This window comes from Maylandia zebra, linkage group LG17, assembly GCF_041146795.1.
Source record: "Maylandia zebra isolate NMK-2024a linkage group LG17, Mzebra_GT3a, whole genome shotgun sequence".
In the NCBI taxonomy this organism is placed as follows: domain Eukaryota; kingdom Metazoa; phylum Chordata; class Actinopteri; order Cichliformes; family Cichlidae; genus Maylandia; species Maylandia zebra.
Genome location: NC_135183.1, coordinates 11,446,378 through 11,469,572, shown reverse-complemented (window position 1 = coordinate 11,469,572; position 23,195 = coordinate 11,446,378). Strand labels below are relative to the sequence as shown.

General features: G+C 39.9%; 1 long non-coding RNA gene across 2 annotated transcripts in view; it reads left to right on the top strand.

The window, feature by feature from the left end:
* Positions 1-20,226, top strand: part of LOC143413169 (uncharacterized) — a 314,090-nt gene extending 293,864 nt beyond the window's left edge. For both annotated transcript variants that reach the window (XR_013093776.1, XR_013093775.1), the window contains 2 exons: positions 19,232-19,352; positions 19,942-20,226. This is a non-coding gene — a long non-coding RNA (uncharacterized LOC143413169). The remainder of the gene's footprint in view (positions 1-19,231; positions 19,353-19,941) is intronic.
* Positions 20,227-23,195: the final 2,969 nt, after the last annotated feature.

Below are 23,195 nucleotides of genomic sequence, written 5' to 3'. Positions count from 1 at the left end.
CGCACACCCCTGGTAAGCTCGCCCTCTCCGAGCGTAAACCCATCTCCGCGTGTAAGTCCCTCTCCATCTCCGAATCCCCAGGCCGCTGCTGCACCCCCCGACCCTCCCGCTGCCTGGCTAGAGGCCCCGGGGAGGACGATGCCTAGCCCCGAGCCGTTTACAGGAGAGCTGGAAAAATGTTCGGGTTTTCTTGCCCAAGTCTCCCTGTTTTTCCGTCAGCAGAACAGGACGTATGCCAGCGACGGTGCCCGGATTGCTTTCTTTGTTCAGCTATTACGAGATCGCGCGCTCCAGTGGGCTCAGGCGCTATTGAAAACCCTGCCGAATATCTCCTACCTCGACTTCCTGACTGAATTCAAAAGCGTGTTTGAAAGGGATGGCGGGCCCTCTGCTGCTGCACAGCGTCTACTAAATCTGAAACAAGGTAAACGCACTATGGCTGACTTCTCGGTTGACTTCCGCATTCTCGCTGTAGAAACCGGGTGGAAAGAAGAGGCAGTAAAGGAGGTTCTGCTCAACAATATTGCGGAGGATTTGAAGGATGAGCTCATGACGAGGGAATTACCATCATCTCTCAGCTCATTAATGTCCCTGTGCATTCACGTTGACGAGCGCCTGTGAATGCGCCGTGGGACGCGCCACTCAGTTTCCCAGAGTGCTCCGCTCAGTGTTGGGATTTTTGCCGGTAGTGCTGCTTCACCACAACAGCCGGCCTCGGTGGATGTGAGCCCCGGCGAGGCAGAGCCGATGCAGATTGGACGTGCCCGGCTTACACCAACGGAGAGGCAGCGCCGTTTCATGGCTGGTGAGTGTTTATACTGCGGCCGTCACGGACATTTCATCGCCGTCTGCCCCGCACGAGCAAAAGGGCGTGCCCGCCAGTAGAAACGGGGGTACTGGTGGGCGAAATAAACATCTCTCATTCCCCTCATCTTTTGTTACCAGCTAAGCTCACTGCTCACGCCACCACTCACTCACTCAAGGCTTTGATAGACTCAGGGGCCGAACAGAGTTTTATTGATGCATCACTCGCTAAGAAACTGGGCCTAACTATTGAACCTCTGCCCCATGCTCTTCGAGCCTCATCTCTGAACGGACAGCGTTTGCCTGATGTCACCCATGTTTCTGAACCAGTCACCCTGTGTTTGTCTGGAAATCACACTGAATTAATCAGTCTGTTTGTTTTCAAAGCTCCGCTGACGCCTCTGGTTCTGGGCTATCCATGGCTGTTGCAGCATAACCCACTGATTGATTGGCAGGCGGGCTGTGTGTCTAGATGGGGGGAGGGTTGCCATATGACTTGCTTAAAATCAGCCATTCCATCCATTGGCTCCTCCGCATCACCCCCGCAGACTCCTCCGGACCTAACAGCAGTTCCTTCAGTGTACCATGAACTAGCGGAGGTGTTTAGTAAGGATCGCGCCCGTTCCCTTCCCCCACACCGGCCTTATGATTGTGCCATTGACTTGTTACCAGGAGCTCCGTTGCCTACTAGCCGACTCTATAGCCTGTCACGGCCAGAAAGAGAAGCCATGGAGGAGTACATTACTGATGCTCTGGCTGCGGGACTCATTCGGCCATCTACCTCTCCCTTGGCATCAGGATTTTTCTTCGTGGACAAGAAGGACAAGTCCCTCCGGCCATGCGTTGACTATCGGGGCTTGAATGCAATCACTGTCAAGAATAAATACCCGCTGCCCCTGCTGACCTCAGCGTTTGAGCTTCTCCACGGGATGAAAATGTTCAGTAAACTCGACCTCCGCAGTGCTTACCATTTGGTTCGCATTAGGGCAGGGGATGAGTGGAAGACTGCCTTCAACACCCATCTGGGACATTTTGAATATCTTGTAATGCCTTTTGGATTAACAAATGCCCCGGCAGTCTTCCAAGCCCTCGTAAATGACGTCCTCAGAGACTTCCTCAACCACTTTGTTTTCGTCTACCTGGACGATATACTCATCTTCTCCAGGTCAGTGTCAGAGCACGAAAGACATGTCAAACTGGTGTTACAAAGATTGTTGCAAAACCGCCTTTTTGTCAAAGCAGAGAAGTGTGAGTTTCATGTAACCACTGTTTCTTTCCTTGGATTCATAATTGAGCAGGGAAACTTGAGACCGGATCCTGGAAAGGTCAAAGCGGTTTTGGAGTGGCCCACACCCCCAAACCGCAAACAGCTTCAACGTTTTTTGGGGTTTGCAAATTTCTATCGCCGTTTCATCCGTGACTTCAGCAAAATTGTCTCACCTCTTACTCACCTCACTTCCCCTAAGGTTCCGTTCCAGTGGGGACAGGCAGCCGCGGAGGCGTTCATTCATCTGAAACAATGGTTTGCCTCCGCTCCCATCCTCTCCCAGCCGGATCTCAACCAACCCTTCATCGTGGAGGTGGATGCTTCGGATATGGGCGTGGGGGCCGTCCTCTCTCAGAATACTGAAGGTAAACTCCATCCATGCGCTTACTTCTCTCGTCGGCTTTCACCCGCAGAGCAAAACTACGATGTTGGCGACAGGGAGCTACTCGCCATCAAACTGGCACTTGAGGAGTGGCGGCATTGGCTAGAGGGGATGGCACAGCCTTTCATTGTGTGGACCGACCACAAGAACCTCGCCTACCTTCAGGCAGCAAAACGCCTCAACGCACGTCAAGCCAGGTGGGCGCTTTTCTTCACCCGTTTCAATTTCTCCATTACTTACAGGCCCGGGTCCCGAAATGTCAAACCAGATGCTTTATCACGTCAGTTTTCATCCTCTGAGGGGGATCGGGAGGTGGCGTCGATCTTTCCTCCGGGCTGTGTCATAGGAGGCCTCACTTGGGAGATTGAGTCAATGGTGCGGCAGGCCCAGCGTACCGAACCTGATCCGGGGACAGGACCCCCGGGGCAGCTCTACATCCCTTCGTCCGTACGATCCCAGGTGCTCCAATGGGCCCACACAGCAAGATTCTCATGTCACCCTGGAATCCAACGCACCATTGCCTTTCTGGAACGCGCCTTCTGGTGGCCATCTTTAGCCCAAGATGCCCAAGAATATGTTAAAGCCTGTACTACCTGCGCCCAAAATAAGTCACAAAACACTCCTCCCGCAGGCTTACTTCATCCACTCCCTACCCCGGGTCGACTGTGGTCACACATTGCCCTCGACTTTGTTACTGGACTTCCACCTTCGGCAGGTAACACAGTAATTCTGTCTATTGTCGATCGCTTCTCTAAAGCAGCACATTTTGTAGCATTACCCAAGCTTCCCACAGCCCTAGAGACCGCCCAGCTGCTTACCAACCACGTGTTTCGCCTTCATGGAATTCCCTCTGACATCGTCTCTGATCGTGGGCCGCAGTTCACATCCAAGGTATGGAAAGAATTCTGCTCATCCATTGGTGCCCAGGTCAGTCTCTCTTCAGGGTACCATCCCCAAACCAATGGGCAGACGGAGAGGCTGAACCAGGAACTGGAAACAGCCCTGCGATGCGTGGCCTCGACAAACCAAAACACCTGGTGCTCGCATCTAGCCTGGATTGAGTACGCTCACAACAGCCACACCTCCTCCGCCACTGGAATGTCGCCTTTCGAGGCCTCGCTTGGATATCAGCCGGCCCTTCTCCCATCTGTGGAAGGTGAGCATCTCGTTCCCTCTGTGCAGCACCACCTCCGCAAATGTTGGCGACTCTGGCGAGCTACCCGTGCCGCCCTCCTTCGAACCAAGGAACAGAATCAACGGCTAGCTGACCGTCGGAGGTTGCCCGCACCCACCTACACACCGGGGCAAAAGGTATGGCTCTCCACGAGGTTCGTCCCTGTCCGCACTGAGTCTAAGAAACTCACACCCACCTTCATTGGACCCTTTACCGTCGAGGCTGTTGTTAACCCAGTCTCGGTCCGTTTGCAGCTCCCGTGTAGCATGCGTGTCCACAACGTGTTCCATGTGTCTCAGTTGAAACCACACCTGTCCAGTCCTCTGTGCCCTCCTTCCAGGCCCCCGCCACCCGCCCGGCTCATTGATGGCCTGCCCGCGTATGCCATTACGCGAATCATGGACTCGCGGCGCCGTGGACGGGGAGTTCAGTATCTGGTGGATTGGGAGGGCTATGGCCCGGAGGAACGCTCTTGGGTCCCTAGGTCGGCCATCCTTCACCCGGGTATGGTCCGGGATTTCCATCGCGCCCATCCGGACAAGCCTGGTGGGTCGCCTGGAGGCTCCCGTTGAGGGGGGGGTACTGTCATGGTTCTCAAGATCTGGAGAGCTCGTGGTGTGTGTATTGTTTGTCTTAACCTCTCCCACCAGGGCGGAACTGGACCTTGGTTCCCCGCCTCTGAACCCACCCTGAACACACACCTGTGGCTCATTCACACTGATCCTGGCAGACTACTTAAGATGGCAAGAGAGGCTGCTTCCTCGCTGGATCGTCACATTACCAAGTGTCAGTGTAGTGTAACCTATGAAAATGTTCCTTTGATCCCCTAGAGTTTCCTCCTGACTTTGTTTTTTCCTCTGTGTACAGGCCTTCTAGACTCCCTGCCCGTCTTCCCTGCCGTCCGGATTTCTGTGGCTGTGTGTGAGTGAGTGTGAGCTTCTTAGTGTGGACATTTTTGAGTTACGGATCGAGTGGAAGAAGAGCGTGTGTGTACCCCCGTCTTGGACCTTCCCTTCGGACCCCGCCCTACTCCCTGGAGCCCCGTGTTATCTGTTCCACTGTATATATGCATATATTCTCACTTGGTGTCACATTTCAAATAAACCCTCACCCTCTCTCTAAACTTCAGAGTCCTGCGAGTGAGTCCTCTGCCTACTAATCTGTGACACAAGCGTTTCATTCAAAATAGTCAACAGGGTCGCAAGAAGCGTGTGGAAAAACCAAGGCGCAAAATAACTGGCCATGAACTGAGAAAAGTCAAGCGTGCAGCTGCCAAGATGCCACTTGCCACCAGTTTGGCCATATTTCAGAGCTGCAACATCACTGGAGTGCCCAAAAGCACAAGGTGTGCAATACTCAGAGACATGGCCAAGGTAAGAAAGGCTGAAAGACGACCACCACTGAACAAGACACACAAGCTGAAACATCAAGACTGGGCCAAGAAATATCTCAAGACTGGTTTTTCTAAGGTTTTATGGACTGATGAAATGAGAGTGAGTCTTGATGGGCCAGATGGATGGGCCCGTGGCTGGATTGGTAAAGGGCAGAGAGCTCCAGTCCCACTCAGACGCCAGCAAGGTGGAGGTGGAGTACTGGTTTGGGCTGGTATCATCAAAGATGAGCTTGTGGGGCCTTTTCGGGTTGAGGATGGAGTCAAGCTCAACTCCCAGTCCTACTGCCAGTTTCTGGAAGACACCTTCTTCAAGCAGTGGTACAGGAAGAAGTCTGCATCCTTCAAGAAAAACATGATTTTCATGCAGGACAATGCTCCATCACACGCGTCCAAGTACTCCACAGCGTGGCTGGCAAGAAAGGGTATAAAAGAAGAAAAACTAATGACATGGCCTCCTTGTTCACCTGATCTGAACCCCATTGAGAACCTTTGGTCCATCATCAAATGTGTGATTTACAAGGAGGGAAAACAGTACACCTCTCTGAACAGTGTCTGGGAGGCTGTGGTTGCTGCTGCACGCAATGTTGATGGTGAACAGATCAAAACACTGACAGAATCCATGGATGGCAGGCTTTTGAGTGTCCTTGCAAAGAAAGGTGGCTATATTGGTCGCTGATTTGTTTTTGTTTTGTTTTTGAATGTCAGAAATGTATATTTGTGAATGTGGAGATGTTATATTGGTTTCACTGGTAAAAATAAATAATTGAAATGGGTATATATTTGTTTTTTGTTAAGTTGCCTAATAATTATGCACAGTAATAGTCACCTGCACACACAGATATCCCCCTAAAATAGCTAAAACTAAAAACAAACTAAAAACTACTTCCAAAAACATTCAGCTTTGATATTAATGAGTTTTTTGGGTTCATTGAGAACATGGTTGTTGTTCAATAATAAAATTATTCCTCAAAAATACAACTTGCATAATAATTCTGCACTCCCTGTATATAAATACAAACATATATTTACAAACATACAGGACTGCACAGAATCCAGTGACTACACTTATGGTATAGTCACTGAAAAAAGGATTCTACCTCTCTTCCACAGCATGTATTTTGACCCATCTCCCTCCCATCACACCCAACCAATCACAGTAGAGTGCTGTCCATACCTGAGCCTACTTCTCCAAGAGATTTCTTCTTTTAAAAAGAAAAGAGAGTTTTTCCTTCCCACTGTCGCCAAGTGCTTGCTCATAGGGGTCGTCTGACCGTTTCTCTGTATTATTGTAGGGTCTTACAATACAACTATACAACATTAAGTGCCTGATGCGACTGTTATTTTGATTTGACACTAACATTGAAAGATTTGAAAAAAGATCATGGCTTTTGGTTAACCATCTGTGATCTAAGTCATCATTTTTTTTTATTAATCCTTTATTTATCCAGGTAAAAAATCTCATTGAGATTAAAAATCTCATTTCCAAGAGAGACCTGGCATCATAGCAACAAAAGTCACATACCACATAGGTATATAACATTTAAAACAAATATCATTGGTGACAACTCCAATCCAACCCTATTCCTAACTCCTCGCTATACAGTCAGGAGTGTAATTTTTTATTAAATAGTAGAATACATAAAAAAAAACTTTTCACAAGTGTTAAAATCCACAATCTATGGAGACTTGTACAACAGTTGCAACTTGTTCCAAACTCCTATTTCTTTTGCCAAGAATATGCATCAATCTTAAGGTTCACTCATACTTCCCACAACATACTTTCTATTAGCTGCGAAGTTATCTTTCAAATTCCTCATGTATACAATCAAAGGGTTTCAATCAAATCTTTTTCATTTCACATTTAGCCATGAGACTTGGCCGACAGATATCACCCCTGATGTGTCATCTAATAAATTAAGAACACTTCAACTCCTTTAAAACTGTCGACATGATGACAGTTAGCAAGTTGCTCATTGCCTTCATTTGTCATTCTGTGGAGAGCATTAGTGTTCACATGTAGTGTTTAATCATCATCTGCATCATCTGCAGTCACTTGGTATGTAGATGCAATCTTAGCCTATCAATAGCATCAAGATCAGCCAGTTCTGTGGATTGAGCTCATAATCCAATTTAATATGTTAAAGTTAAGACTTTATATTGCTTTCAATAGTTGCTTTTTCAGGTTTTTATGTCAGAGGTCTTGTATTGTATTGTACCCTATCTAGGTCATACTTTTCAGGTAGTATCCTAATGATTAGACAGACTGAGAGGAATGCATTCAGATGTTTCAAACCACAGTTTTAACGCTGATGCAAGAACTGATGCAGAGAGTAGTAGTAATAGTATTCATTTTTGATTTTAACTCTTTTTTTTCATTTGTCATAACCTTTATAAAGCTGTACAAGTTTTTTCTAACTGTAAAATAGGTTAAAAATACATGAGGCTATGTGGCTAAAAGTTTAACCTTAATTGGAACATGTATTTGATTTCCCAAACATCCACCTCTCAAAGTATATATAAATAAATAAATGCTTGAGCTAAAATCTAATAAAATGTCCTTGTTTGTAAAATGTACCAAACTAATGCAGTTTGACATGTAGTGTTGACTCTGTTATAGACTTCTTGTTGTAGAAAATTGCATCAGCAACGTTGGAGGTGAAAAACAATTTGTGGCACTGTGACCTTATGACAAGAAAGACCTGGGTTTATTGCCTCTCATTAAAGAAGGAAATGCTGTTTAAAATGTAAGTAGAAGAATAATTATTTTCCAAACCATTTAAACTGATACGTACTACATTCTCAATCTTAGGCTTTAGAGGAATTCTGGTTTTTTTTAGCTCTTTAATATAATATTATTACACTTTCAACACCGCACTTTTCATGTGTGTATGGTCTAATCTAGACTGGGGAACCTTGGCTTAATGTTTTGAGTTGATGACCACATTCGTGTCATTCACTTCAACAGATTGCCATTGTAAGGTAAGTGTGGCCAGATAATGAAAAGTTACCCTGCGTTTGCTGTGTAGTACAGGCCTCTAAATTCACGTTTTCCACATTTAAAAACTATATGAGACAGAAAGGCCCAACCTACCAAACAGCTGAAGTCTGATATCAAGCAAAGAACTGAAAATATTTAATTTTCAAAACACAAAGTGCAAGAAGGGGTGAATCACAAAGGTAAACATGGCCTTGGCTCCATCTTTATTTTCATTGTATTGTTAGTAACAAATTAAAAATATATTTAGAAGTTATATTTCTCAGTTTCAATATTTGATATGTTGGCTTTTAAAAAGCATTTTCAAATAAATATTGCGTTGAGTTGGACTGTAAACCAGTCCAACCAAGCTTTTTATGTGAAAAGTAAAAGTGGATTTGAAAGTCTAATCTAGACTTCAAATAGATATGGCTTGTCCTACTTCTAAAATAATCACAATGTATCCCCCTATAGGGCTCATTGAGTGGTAGAGGGCAAGGTGAATAACTAGATGTCAAGGTGTTAAGTTACATAGGGTTGTGGTAAAAAAATATTTTAGGTATTTCTAAGAATAGGTTGACCCTTTAAACTTAAGAACTAAACCTTTGTGGCAATGCCTGGGCTTAAACAAGATTAAGATACCTACTGCATTTTCCATAATTTGGATAAATTTGGCCTATTATTAGTCACATCAGGTTGGTTTCCAACCCATTAACTTAACCCAGGGTTTCCCCTGCACATTCACAATGAATGAGATGGTGCTAGCAGCCTCTAATGCATCAAAATTGGTTATAAGCATACTATATTTGCTTAATAAAATTTAACAAATAGATCAAAGATCGTGGCTTTGGAAAACCATCTCTGGCCTAAGTCATCATCTGTGACAACCCCAACTCAAATCCTTAAATGTAGGCAGTCAAAATGCGTCATTTTTGGTTTTCATTAAATAAAAGGTCACACATAAAACATTCACAACTGTTCCTTTCTCCAAATTTTCGAGCTAGGTTTACAAGCTACAGTATGATGACTTAGATTTCAGAATTAAAGTCAAACAATTGGTACTTGTTCCCAACTCCAACTGTATTTATTCTGCCAGAAATATGCATCTCTCTTAAAGTTCTTTGTTCCAATTGAGAAGGAAAACCCAAAGGTGCATCTACCATAGCAAGAATAGCAACAATGATCAACCATGTATCAGACTGAGACTGGAAATGTGAAAGAAACATACCTGCATCAGCTTTGGAAGTCAGGTGAGCAGAAAATGGGAAGTACCCTTCACAAGAGCTAGAGAGAGTTCAGATGACTTCTACCGAATATTATAATCCAAAAACTTTTGATAACTTGCCACTGAATCTCAAGCAAGGTAGGCAAGTCGGAGCTGAGTAAAGCAGACAGTGGATATTCATTCTGATTGGTGTGCCTGAAAGACTCAAATCCCCTATTACAGTGTTCAGTACTTGTCTCGTAGAGGACCATCCATCAGCCTTGTATAGATGTAAATGCAATTACCCAAATAACATTGTGTTATTGAGTACTAAGTGATCTCTGAAGCTGTAGGCAAAATAAAATGAAGCTGCCATGTATAGTCTACTGTGTGAATGACTGTTTAATGATGACCTGGAGGTGACATACATGTAAAAATATTCTGACACTGTGACATTGAAAACTACACTCAACATACCTTACTAACCCATTTATGTATCTCTGTAATTCACCTCTCAGGTATAGCTGATTATAAGCCACGAAATAGGCATAAGCCCATTCACAGCAAGATCTTTATGTGATGTTCAGATGTCTGGAAAAATTCAATTTCAAACTTTCATTTCAAAAACTAGGAAAAAAAAATCTTAATCCTTCTTGCTAGACAAAACATTGCACTGCTTTCGTGTGTCGGTTTTCAATCCCACTGACTCCTTGATTCAGTCTATTATATACAGCATTACAGTGAATGTATTATTCGTGCACTCGTTTGCATTACATTCAATGATACTGTGAAAATCTTTAAGTTGAATTTATTGTAAAATTAACCATCCTAACAACAAGGCTGACAACAAATTAGCTTTTAGGTCCATGACTTTCTTTGGGTCCTTGGTTAAGTTCATGTCACTCAGTGTGTTGACCCAGACATGACGTAAAAGTCACAAGACATGCACGAAAACATTTTTTAGACACTCCAGGAAAGCAAAAACGAGCTGTGACTATTACACTGACTTACTGTTGCCACTTAACTTGTTAGCAAACAGCTGGCTTTTAAGATGATTATGGGGCACAAATATTTTTTTAGAATAAATTTTTATTTTTTAAGAACTCATTAGGGAAATATTTTATTCCTCAAGTGCCAAATGCTGCACTCTGTCCAGAAGCTATTTGCCATATGTGTTTGTCATTGCTTAATTGCTCAGGGTTGTTTGTTATCAGCTGAGCTTTTAATAACCAAAGTTGCATGATAGACAAATAATTTGAAGTTTTCCATTATAAAGATATTAGCTACAGATTCTGTGTTGACCATGGTTCATTATTTTTAAAAAATGTTAGCTCTTTAATATTAAAAAAATGTCTTTTCAGCTCTGCATATCTAAAAGAGTAGTTCTTTATTATTCATATTTTAAAACAGTCCTTGTAATCCACGTATGCTCTACTTGGCCTCAGTATAACCCTCCTTTCTGACTGGTTGCCGCTATTAAAATGACTTTGAACAGGAGGTGGGTGACTGGCTGTACATAGTACAAAGCCTGTGTTTTTGTTTTGCCAGGATTACCTGGACACATAATCGACCTACTATTTGAAACAGGGCATGTTTATGAGTGTTTAAGCTGAGCTTCTACTAGCATAGATGCTAGTACAAGCACAACAAGGGCCTATTTTTCGTTGTCCAACATGTACTGTGCTCCGAAATTTGAATGAAGAGGTTCTATATTTTGCAATTTTTGGGGGGGTCAAGATGTTCTTATTAGCCAAGTCATACTGTAGTGTTTTATTAAGAAGGTGAAAGAATATCTTTCAGGTTTTTTAAATAAATCAGTTTAAGTAACTTTATTTCGAGGATGACATTCCTGTACTCTGGTCCCTAATATATAAATATTGCATGTGCATATATTTCAAGCAGAGCTTTTTCCATTTGGCCACTGCATTATGCCTTCTTCTGAACTGCACTACAGGAGGTGCTTAAATTACAGGTCAAAAGACATTTTGTCACTAATGGAGGGCATGATTTGTGGGGGACAATGTGTTTACTTCTGCCTTGTTTATATTTACAAAAGAAAATATATTCCATGTTGATATAATTTGATGAACAACCACTTAAGGGTGTCTGTTGCTGGTGAGATATCTTTGGCACAAAGAGGCTTTGTTAACTTTTCCACACATAGAAAATTATTAATCACGTTGTCAGGAAAGTCCTTTTCTGCTGTTGCAAGCATTAGCAATCATAAATTCAAGTTGATGACTGGTGAAGTTCTAGTTTTTACTTTAGCAAGGATGTGTCAACTTGTCTTATTAGTTGATGATATAAACATTATTCTTTTTCGACAGTAAATTATTTTTATCATTACTACCATTGTAGCCATCTATCATGTTAAAGTCTGCTGTGCATATGCTAGACCAATTTTATTTCCTACCTGTTACAGTTATTTTCACCTGACGCAAGCCCTTTGTAGTGACTGAATAAGCTCTAATTATATGTTGACACAGATTCCAAGGTACCAGATGTTTTGGTGTTCAGTGTTCAGGCATGTGAGCACATTCCTGTGCCTGAAAAAAGGTAGATGTTAGTCAGCTGTCTGTCAAATTAGAAATCCCTAGAAATCCCTGATGTTGGAATTATGCTAATTTGATGCTTTTTTTTTCAGTTAAAGGTGGGAGGTATGCAGTTGTCTATTATTGTCTTGGAATGTGATCTTGTAATTTATTAAATAATATTGATTTGCATAGCAAAATACTCTCAGAAGGCAGACTGTTTTGAGGGAACAGCATAGTCTCTAATCAAATTTCACTATATCTATAGTTCAGGCTTCAGTGCTTGAGGCAAGAATGATTAACTTAGTTTGTTATTCTTGTATTATAAACAAATATTGATTATTAACTGCAATATTGGTACCATTTTTACACTGCAATGCAATTAGGATTGGTTTTAAATACAGACCCAATATTTTGTGTCTTTTACTTTTAATAGTAAAAGAAGAAACTCCATATAATCTCCTTGAAAAGTAGAATTATTACATTCACCATGACTAAGGGAGTCTTCACATATGCTCATTTTAGTTTGGCTAAATTGGCCTCAACCCCTTTAGTTGAATTTGCTTTTCAACCTGAGGAAGTAGACTTATGGATCCATTCTGGATCATTGTACGTTATACCACAAACAGACAATAAGGAAGAAAAACACTTAAACCAAAATGTATGAAAAATGTATGAAAACATGTTAATACAAAATATGTTCATATGTTACTGAAATGTGACAAATTCATTTATTACTTAATAGAAGTAATAATAATAGTTTTAACAAAAAGAACAGGCCTAGCTTAACAGATTCATGGCATTTCTAAACAGCAATGCACCATCTGCTGGCATATGGCTGCATGACACTATTGCACCAGCACTGGACAAAAATTAAAATGTAAAACAAACTGACTGGACGACTTGTAGGTCTAGTACCGACTAGTAACAATAGCGATGATTAGTCATCTAGTCATTCCTAGCTGTTCACTTTGAAGCTAGGGTTAGTGGTATCTGGGAAGTCCCTCCATTTTTTTTAAAGATTAAATAGTATACTATGTTTTGATTGAGAGATTTCTGAAAAATTTAAACGTACAGCTTTGCTATTACTTCCGATATAAATAAAGACAGAAAACTAAACAGTAATCACATTTGTAGGGTTAGTGAAGTTGGACTAGCGGGCATATAATGATGTGCTACGTGATCACTAGCTACACAGCTATGGTTAGCATAATATAAACACATTAGCACAGTGAAGCTTGAGGATGAACACTAACCTTTTTCCACTCGATAAAAGTTAACGCGAGGGTTACTGGTGGTTAGGGACAAATGCAACAGCACGGCAGGATCCTGTAAACAGACCAAACTTCAGTCAGGAGAACTACTGAGATTATTCATCCACCATACGAGACGAGGTTAGTCATTAATATACTGCTGCGTGGGCTGGGCTGTTTTAAAAACTGAGCTTTAAAATGAATAGTGGTAGGTAAAACCAAGAGAGGAGAGGCCGACAGTGATCACTGACTGTTTTTAGGAGCTTGTTGAGATTAAATGAACAAGATACAAAACATTACAACATGTTAAAAACATGTTAATAAACGCAGAGTAGTTTGGACCCAAAAGCAGGGTTCATACGTCATCACTTAAAGACCGGATATCCCACCTCCAGTGAATGGTTTAATGCAGTACAGTTGTTATTATTATCACTTGTTACATCCTGTTTATGATAGTTAAATAACATTCACATAAGCAATAAAATTGTCTCTTGTAAACTGTATGTGGTGTTAAATAGACCTATACTACTGCGCTTGAATGTGGTATTTTAAGAGCCATATATCTTTTGAGGTGGTATTCATCATGAAAAGTTTGAGAACCACTGGTCTACGGTACTTTCTCCTCATGATGCTACAAGTGGGAAATTAATTCCTCGGTCCAACTTTGAACCAAGGAGAAGGTTTTTTTGACCTTATAAACTGCTTTGGACCAGAGCAACAACACTGCACTTTGGACACCTCAAAACGTAATTTTACGCCCATTCACTTTATGATGGGAATGCATTCATTTTGTTAAGAAATAGATTTTCTTTAAGATAAAATTTAAATTGCACAGTCCTGTGTGACGACAGCTTGCACCAATCCAGTGATGATCTGACCTTTTCCTTGACAACTCCAAAATGGTTAGTAATTACTATCGCTGACTTAGTGAATGAAAGATATATATCATTCTGTTACAGCTACTACAAGCTCAGTCCCTGAAGTCTACAATCCACCATCTTGAGACAATCTGGCATGTGCTTTTTACATGAAGCTGACAGCTTAGGCTGCACAGCCAGGAAAGGAGAGGCATTTTTTTTATTGCTTTTACAAAGACCTGGAAAACCAATCAGAGACCGAAAGGTGTTGTGAATTCTGATTTTAGGCAATTGGTAATGGATGAAAACCTTAAGATCATACATCCATGATGTTCTTGGATGCATTACAAAAGCCCTAATAGTGGTTATAACCTTTAGAAACTTGCGAATTTGAAGAACATTGTTTAGTTCCGCTGTATTTTGCAAAATGGGATGCCATGTAACTACAAATCAACTATTAACCCCAAAACATGTCTAAGGTTTTGAATAGACACTTTTAATAGAGTTGGAAGTTATAAAATGCTGACTTGACATTTGAAAGTTGTTTGGATTTTTTTGTGGTTGCAATGTTCTGTCTCCTACAAGTTTTTTTTATTAAATGTCACAATAGACAATTTTACTATGCAACCGACAAATAAAAAGGCATTATGTCTGATACACTCTACCTCGAAAAATAATGGTTAAAATCATTGCCAATTCATGTCAGCGTGTCAACATGTGATGCTAATTTCTTCATTAGTTGAAGGATCTAATAGCACAATCAAAAAAATGCATGACTGTACTGTGAACTACTATATTGTTTTCTTAAGTGTTAATGCGAAGCACATATTAAAATATAGATGCACACAAAAAGTGTGATTATCCAAAACAATATGTGCTGCCTTCCACCTCCAGCTTTTATTTGTTAATTTCACACTATTTACCAATAAAAAAAAAAATTGCCATCTATTCTTTCAGATAATGTCTGTTTTTTATGGAAATCACTGTTATAAATGGATGCCAAGTCACGTCTTACTAAATAGAAGCATTTGTATATACATTTCATGCCTCATAAAAACAACAGCATGATGTTCCTTGATTTAAAACCGGCCAGTGTTGTTTGTCAGGTCAAGGGCTATAACTTCTTTTCTTTTTACTTTGGAAAATGCAGAACTCGGACATAGGACTTTAATAGCCTTTCAGTGCTTTGTCTTTTGCTTCAAAATGAGTGCCATACAATAATAATAATGATAATAATGAAGCTTCATATACTGACATTGGAAAGTAAAATCACTTCTAAAGAAAAGCAGCTTCTTCCAGTGATTCATTTGAGTCACGGGGCCCTGATAGCAAAGGTCCAGTGTCATCAAGAGGTAACACAGCTAGAAAACAAACTATTGTGTAATGGTCAGATGTGATAGGTTGTCTGAAGTATAACATTAGCTTTGGATTTGCTCTGTTTGCTAACAAATCCTGAAATTAACCAATGAGTGATTAATTAAACCATAAAAATATCCATAGCAAGTAAATAGCAAGCAAAATTTATTTTAGCAAGTAAAATTTATTTTACTTGCTATTTGGTCACATTGCTTGAAAAAAAGATGCTCAATTTAGGGGGAGCACAAAAACCTATTGTTTATTTTCTAGGCTGTCAGACTTAATCATAGTTGAAGGAAATTATCTGACAGCCAATCCACCCCTGAAAAAGCCATCACAAGCAATTATCAAACAGGGTTAAAAACCAGATACAAACTACAACAATTTGATCAGGAGTTTTTGCTTCATTGACTGTTTTTTATTTATTTATTTTTTAAATCAAGGTCTTTAGAGAGTCAAGGTGTACATTCAATTGTATGACCATTTCTTTTGTGCTTTCTAAATCATTCTGTTCTGTGAAAATATTTTCTATTATCCCAAGCCTGAGAGATTTTTTGGACCTCTTACTTTAAAGAGGTACTATTAAGTCTGGAATGGCTGTTACCAAAACCACCTAAAATGTTAGTTGTGGATTTAGGTGGTCTACAAATCAGAATGCAGAATTAGGCTCATTACATGCTGCATAATCTAAGTCAAGCATGTTTTGATGAAACACTGAAATTTTATTGTTTTATTACGCTTTAATGCCAGAGATCCAAAGGTATTGAGGGGTACAGATGAGGATATCCCAGATTGTTGCATCTTGTGGATGCAGTAACTCAAGAAATAAGTCACCTGAGATTTTCAAATTGATAACATAGGTGCATCTACTAAAACATTTGAATGATTTTGAATCTCAGTTACCTGAATCTCAATGTCAGAGTAAGTTTTCTGAAAATCTTGTGAATGTGATAACTTGAGAACAAGGCAATGTAGGATTTTGAAATTGACACCATAGGTGTGTCTGTTAGGAGTTTGAGGGGCGCACTGGCAGTATTGTTTACATTGTTGTGGAGGAATTTTTGAGTCATTTCTAGCGTTGCTTCAGTTCTTTCAGGTTCACAGGTATTTGTTTATGCATAGCTATCTTAAGGTCCTGCCACAGCATTTCAATCATTTTGAGGTCTGGACTTTGACCACTATTGAATACCTCAATTCTTTTATTTATTCATTTTTTTTTTAGCTATTGTGCTTTAGATTTGCTGGTATTCTTTTAATCATTGACTTATTGCACAAGGACCAAGGCATCTCATGTTTGGATGTTATGCCTTCTTCTGTAGTAAGCAGGGAGCGAGGAACACTGTCACATGCCACAGAGTGCTGCAGCTATTAGCACTGTTATCTCACAGCAGAAAGGTTCTGGGTTGAACCTTTATGTGGCTTTTCCGATGGTGCTCCCTGTATCTGTGTGAGTTTATATGGGTGCTGTGATGTTTTTCTATAGTTCAAAGACATCAGTGCATATGTAGAAATTGATAAATGTGGCTTGTAGTGAAAAGAAAATATTATCTAGGCAAAGTAGAAAGGTTTGTTTACACCTTATGACCACTGAGACCCAGGTGACTAGGGGCAGATACATTTATTGCATCCAACTCCACTAGCACCCAGCAGGATTTGTCCCTGCAGGAGATAATTGTTTGAGCCTTCAGTTTGTTGGAAATCTTGTATAAAACTGTACAGCATGAATTCCACTGGGTTAAGTGGAGGCATGACTCTGAATAGATAATGCCCTGAAAAAATGTCCATGCCCAAGAAGTCAAGTCCAAAATAAGACTGCATAAAATTCCCAGTAAAAGCGTGAGGCAAGCTTATAACCACAAGGCTAAAACAATCCTAACTAAGACAGGTATAGTTCAAAGTTTATTCATGAAATGTATAGTTCAAAAACCAAGCATGCAAATTTCATGTTTGTGCTGAAATTGGACAAATACTGATTTTCAACAGTGCTTTTCTGAGACACAGTCCATGCCAACACATCCTTACATATTGTGTAAAAACATAAGAGCATTAATAATGCAATTTAATAAATTATGAATAACTGATAATAGCAGTATTGCTTGCCCTACAATTGCTTTGCAGAGTCCTTAACAAGATATACAATTAATACTGCATTCACATTGTGGTTTGTTCTTTCTAATATACTTTATTTATTTATAACCTTCATAAACTAGTGTAAAGAAGAGCATGGTCCTGGCACTGAGCCTTCTGAAAAATGTAGTCCTTCATTAGCTGCTTTTTTGATATGAAAAGTCAAAAATGCTTTTAGGAAAAGGGGTCAGTACAGAAAGCTGATAAAATGTTATTTCAAAAACCATGTGTTCAGCCACATTTAATCCACTTGCCTCCAAAACAGTTCAGTTCACATGGGTTATAGGGTGGAAGGCAGGTCAATTTCATGTTTCTGAGGCTGTTCCAGAGGGGTCTTTTGGAGCACTGTGGAAGTGCCCGGGAAAGCTATTACCACCTACTGTTTGCCACCTACCTACATTTAAGAGTAAAATCTACATGAATGTCAGAACCTGGGGTAAAAATCTGTGTTGTAACAAGGTGATAAATATTACTTATATAGGGAGTGTTTTTAACATTATAGTTCTCTGTAATATCAATTCTTAACTAGAGCAGTGAGCTTGACAAAAGTTGCGATAATCAGATTCATGCAGTCTATCTTAAGTTCCACAGATATTTGGAGGACTAGCGAGTGATATTTTGGAAAAACACTCAACTCTGATAATGGTTTTGAGAGCCCACTGTGTATCATTAGTACTGATTTGCATCAAGAGTGCTCAAACACCAGAAGAAAAACACCCCATATTATTTATTTATTTATTTTTGTTCTGGTTTTCATCATGAACACATCCATTGAGCTAAAACATTAGCCCGTTCAGGCACTTGAGCAAAGAGAAGAATAAAGAATGGATGTCTGGACTCACTCACAAATTCCACGTGCTTTGCACAAGACAGGACAAACAGAGTGCAGCACTTCACCTTTGTCAGCATTTTCTTTTGTTGTGTGTTCAACCATTGTTTTATATGTACAAAAAACAGAGAGGCTGCCTATTGCTTTCTTTTAACTGCATGCTGACAGGGCTTTTGCATGTGCATCCTCTTGGGACAGAGCTCTCCAGCTAGGTGGTGTTTTACAGACTTTGCAACTGAACAGCTCTAAACCCCAGGGGCCCCCAGCAGACACAAATCTCTCTGACATCGTTTGTTTCCTTTTTACATACAGTATAGGATACACGCATTTGGAAACTTGACCGATATCTCATAATGCATCTTGGATTTTAAGCAGTAATTATTTTGAAAATCACAACATTATTCTGCCTGTCATACTGATTTAAATGTTCAGATTTTTGGTTTCCGTTACACAAATTAGACACTGCTTGAAAATGACATGCTGCATTTGCACAGCTTTTGGCTCCCTTGGGTTTACATTAGTTCAGTTTGTATGTCACACAGTCTTCCAATTCCTGCTGCAAATCCAGCACAAAATACTTGATCACAGTGCAGCCAGCACAGTAATATGGGAATTCGTGTCATGATTTCAGCAGGAAAGAGAGAGAGATTAATGTGGAAAAAATCATGCTGGAAGCACGGGAGAGTACACCGCTGAGTGCTCTTTATGTACTCAGTGCCATGCTTAGTTCAGTGGCGTTCTTAATGTCACCACTAGCTTCCTGAAAGAGTTTTAACATAGACGTGCACAGGACTACTGAAACAGCGTTTCGTGAAATATTGTGTTTGAAATATTTCAAGCCCACTTGTAGGTAAAATACACAGCAAATTCAAAAGTGTTAAATGTTTTGGTGTTAATAGTCTTCTTGCAAAAGTAGAGTTAATTTTACTCTAAGTAGAGTCACATTCTTTTAATGTAGCTCTGAGGTGTAAAATGATAGTAGTTAAAATCGAGTGTTAAAAATGAGTGTTTCTATGTCAAATCTGGAGGTGTTACAATGGAAACATTAACTCTTGACCTCTTAACTCTGAACTCCTACAGGGGCTATGACACCAATAGAGTAAATTCACAGACTCTGCCCCCAGCACGGCTCCAATCGAAGCTGAAGTGAAGCCGTTTCAGAACATTTTGCTCTACATATTTGAGTTGTTTGCCATACTTGGTAAGTCATTTTTTCAAAGATTGTTTCAATTATTATTATTAGCTTTTACTTCTGTGGCTCTTTGGAGTTGAGACAAAGCTGTGTGAAAGGCATTAGCCATGTTGCTCGGTGATAGCATAACATTCTGTTTTAGCTAGCTGAAAGGTATTGTTTGCGGGCAAATACCACAGCCTTGAAAAAAAAGCTTGCATGTGAATTTTCAGTCAAACTTTTGGTCAAATACACCTAAAACAATGTCTAGAATGTGAAATGTTGGTATAACGGTGCTACTTGAAGCCTGAAAACGATCGCCCAAAAAAACCCAAAAACGAGCAAACAGCAGTAGCTGACGTCCTGACTGGATTCTACGTTAGCATAGATTCCTCCAGAGCTTTGTGCACACGGTTTAGGTAAAAATGAAAAAGGTTGAGGTTTTACATTTAGTTCAGTATTACCTGTTGCCTGTGTCCTTGTCTTTTGGGAAAATACTTAACACAAGTAATGGCTCAAAGAGGATTCCTTTTTTTTTTTTTTACTGTGCTGCAATTGTTTACTGGATTATTTGTGCCATTAATTAGTGTCAACTAATTTTTATTCAATCTCCGCACAGGATATGCTTGTGAAGATGGAATATGGGGGAGAGCAGAAGTGCGTTGAAGTTCCACAAAGGGATGAATGAAGGACATGCATATTGTATTGAAGAAATAAGTGATGAGAATGCTGTTATTTGCATTTACCAGCTCACCTATGTCAGACCTTTTAATAAACACAATTCTAATGAAAGTGAGAACATGTATACTGTTACATCTTTCAGAAAATGTTTTGAAATTGTGGCGCACAGTTCAGAATAAATGTTTTTCAAAAACCATTGCGTCTTTTTAGCAAATGTTTATTTCCAAAAGAAATTTCTAGAAGTTCAGAACAGTAAAATTCCCGCTTTTTGGAATGAATTAGAAGATAACTCTTATGTAGTTAAACTAAAATACTCTTTGAGAGTTAATATATAAACTCTTAACACCAAGTGTTAAATTATCAACTCCAGACAGATTTGGTGTTTAACACTAAATCAGAGTTAACGTACCAACTCTCCAAAAAGAGTTAAATTAACACTCTCTGGTGTGGACCCATATAGACACTTTAATAGTGTTGAAATCAAATCCGACAGTGTTAATTTGGACATGCTGGATTTGCTGTGTACCATTCTCTCATGTTTTCTTTCAATCTCCTTATCTTGGATCGCTTTCCATATGCATGGCGTCGTATCATGCTGTTTGGCTGCCACTGTATAAACATAGCCTATGATCTGCAACACAGCTGTAATGCTTTAGAGGAAAACATGTTTTGGAAAATAGTGAATGCAAAGGTTTTATTTTACACTGAACACCAAATAGAAAACAGGCTTCAGACTTCCGCTTCCCGATAAAAGTATCTTGCAGGATGTATTAAATCATTCTTTCGTTAAATGGTTCACCAAAACATTTTATGAGGAAAAGTGAATGACATGCAGGTTTACAAGACAAGACTTGGAAAAAAAATCCATGACATTTTAAGTAAAACTGACATATCAGACGGGGACCCCGAGAATAACAAGCGCCACTGTTCCTTTTTAAAATCTACAGGTCAACAACTTAGAGTTAGAGTTATACATTAGAGCGATCCTGAATCTCTTTTTATTTTAAATCATGTTCAGTATTCCTTTTCTTCAACTGCTACATAGCAGCCTTGTAGCAAATACTATGAATAGTGCAGACAAATGTTTTACAGTTAATGCAAAAATTAAGAAGCCTTCATGGCAGCTATTCATAGCTGACAAATAAGCGTTCAATGATGATAATAATAATAGTACATATAAAATTAGTTTTAATGAATATAAATTTAACATATCAATACACACTGCTTGTAACCAGAAAAATAAAATATTCAAAAATATTGATCATAAGTTTCATTTAAAAGCTGATTTGTGTAATGTTGTGTAATGTGTCTACTACAATATGTGTGTACATATGTTATACTCACCATAATAATTACACATAGATTTACAGCAATTTCATTACATTTGTTTAACATTAATTTAGTCCACTCCACAGTGGACAGCATTTTAAAAAAATACTTGAATAATAAATGAAATGAAATAGAAACAAATTTACCTTATTACCCTTACTAAATTTCCTTTCACATTGTACCTTTATTTTTGACAATGAATTTCTTGACAATGAATACTAGAGATGCATCGATTGCCCAGCCAGTGCCCTGACTGGTAACTGGCCACTCAGCCTCACATATGATCCAGCTCTTTTCATGCATGTAACCAAATACCCAGTATCATTGCTACTATCAGACCAAGCAGCTGGAAAATGAGCTGATCAGAGGTAACCTATTATTAGATTAGCTCGGGTCAGCTCATTTTAATTTGTTGAAATATAATGCTAAAACTAAAAGCTATGGTAGACCTTTAGCTTTTTTTTTCTTTGCTTGTTTAGTTCCAATCATAAACAGTGACAATGTTCCCGCACCAATTGTAACCATTATTTGTTTTTCAACCATATGGTAAAAAATGGTAAATGGCCTGTATTTGTAAAGCGCTTTTCTAGTCCCTAAGGACCCCAAAGCGCTTTACACAACCAGTCATCCACCCATTCACACACACATTCACACACTGGTGATGGCAAGCTATATTGTAGCCACAGCCACCCTGGGGCGCACTGGCAGAGGCGAGGCTGCCGGACACTGGCGCCACCAGGCCCTCTGACCACCACCAGTAGGCAATGGCTCATTATCTCCATTATAGTCTGGAGATAATGAGCATCTCCAGACTATGCACAAATAATTTAGAAGTGAGAACTAAATGATCCATTAGATAATCTGGCCTGAACACCTGATCTACACACATCTAAAAAGGGAATTGCAGATGAGAAAAACAACAATGAAGTTTTTACCTGGGAATTCAAGACTACAAACTCGTCACATTTAGCAGATAATAAAGTCACTGATTGGTAAGGTTAACTAGCCCAATAGCTAGAGGTTACTTTGAACTGAGAATTGTCAGTTGCTAATTAGTGTACTGGAATTGTCTACTGACACAAGTGCATTGAATTCTTTTTCATGTGTTAATGGCCCTTTTGGTTTTAATAATAACAGCTTTCTCACATTCTACTGTGCTTTAAGTGGTTAACAGATTTAAAGCATCAAGACATCTTTCATAGACGGACTAAAACCCAGAGTTATTTATTTGGCTCACTGCATTTCTTTTTCCAAATTTGCCTGGAAAACATCCGATAAGTGACCTGTGAATGCATCTTTGCTAATTCACTATGAGTAGAATGTGTGGTCAAAGATGGACATTACAAAGATGCACACACCACTGCTCTTTTATTCTGCTTGATCTTTCACAATTTCCACCCTGGTTGCTAATTATGCAAAGTGACCCATTTCATCAATATGATTGTGTAGCACATATGAAGTGAACTCAGCTATGTTGAAGAGAGAAATTGAAAGAAGTAACTATGACAGCTATAAAAACACCACTAACCAATATGTTTCAGCAATGGATGTGTCATTTTTATTTTAATATTGATGTTAACATTCTCTTATACTGCTCTTCAGTACATTTAAATGATCATCCAACCACAGTCCCTCATTTGCATACTGTGTGAGAGGCGTTTGAGTGGCTTTTCTTTGTCAGATGCTAAAATGCTGTTGCCTTCAGATCGATTTCATCATTAAGTCGTCCTGTATTAAGTGGACGACCTTGATGAAGTATGATGTTTCGTATACTAGAAAAGCAAAATGAATTACTTCTTCAATTTAGGCCTTTCCAACATTTCTCCATTATAAGATGCACAATAACAACACAGCAAATAAGCC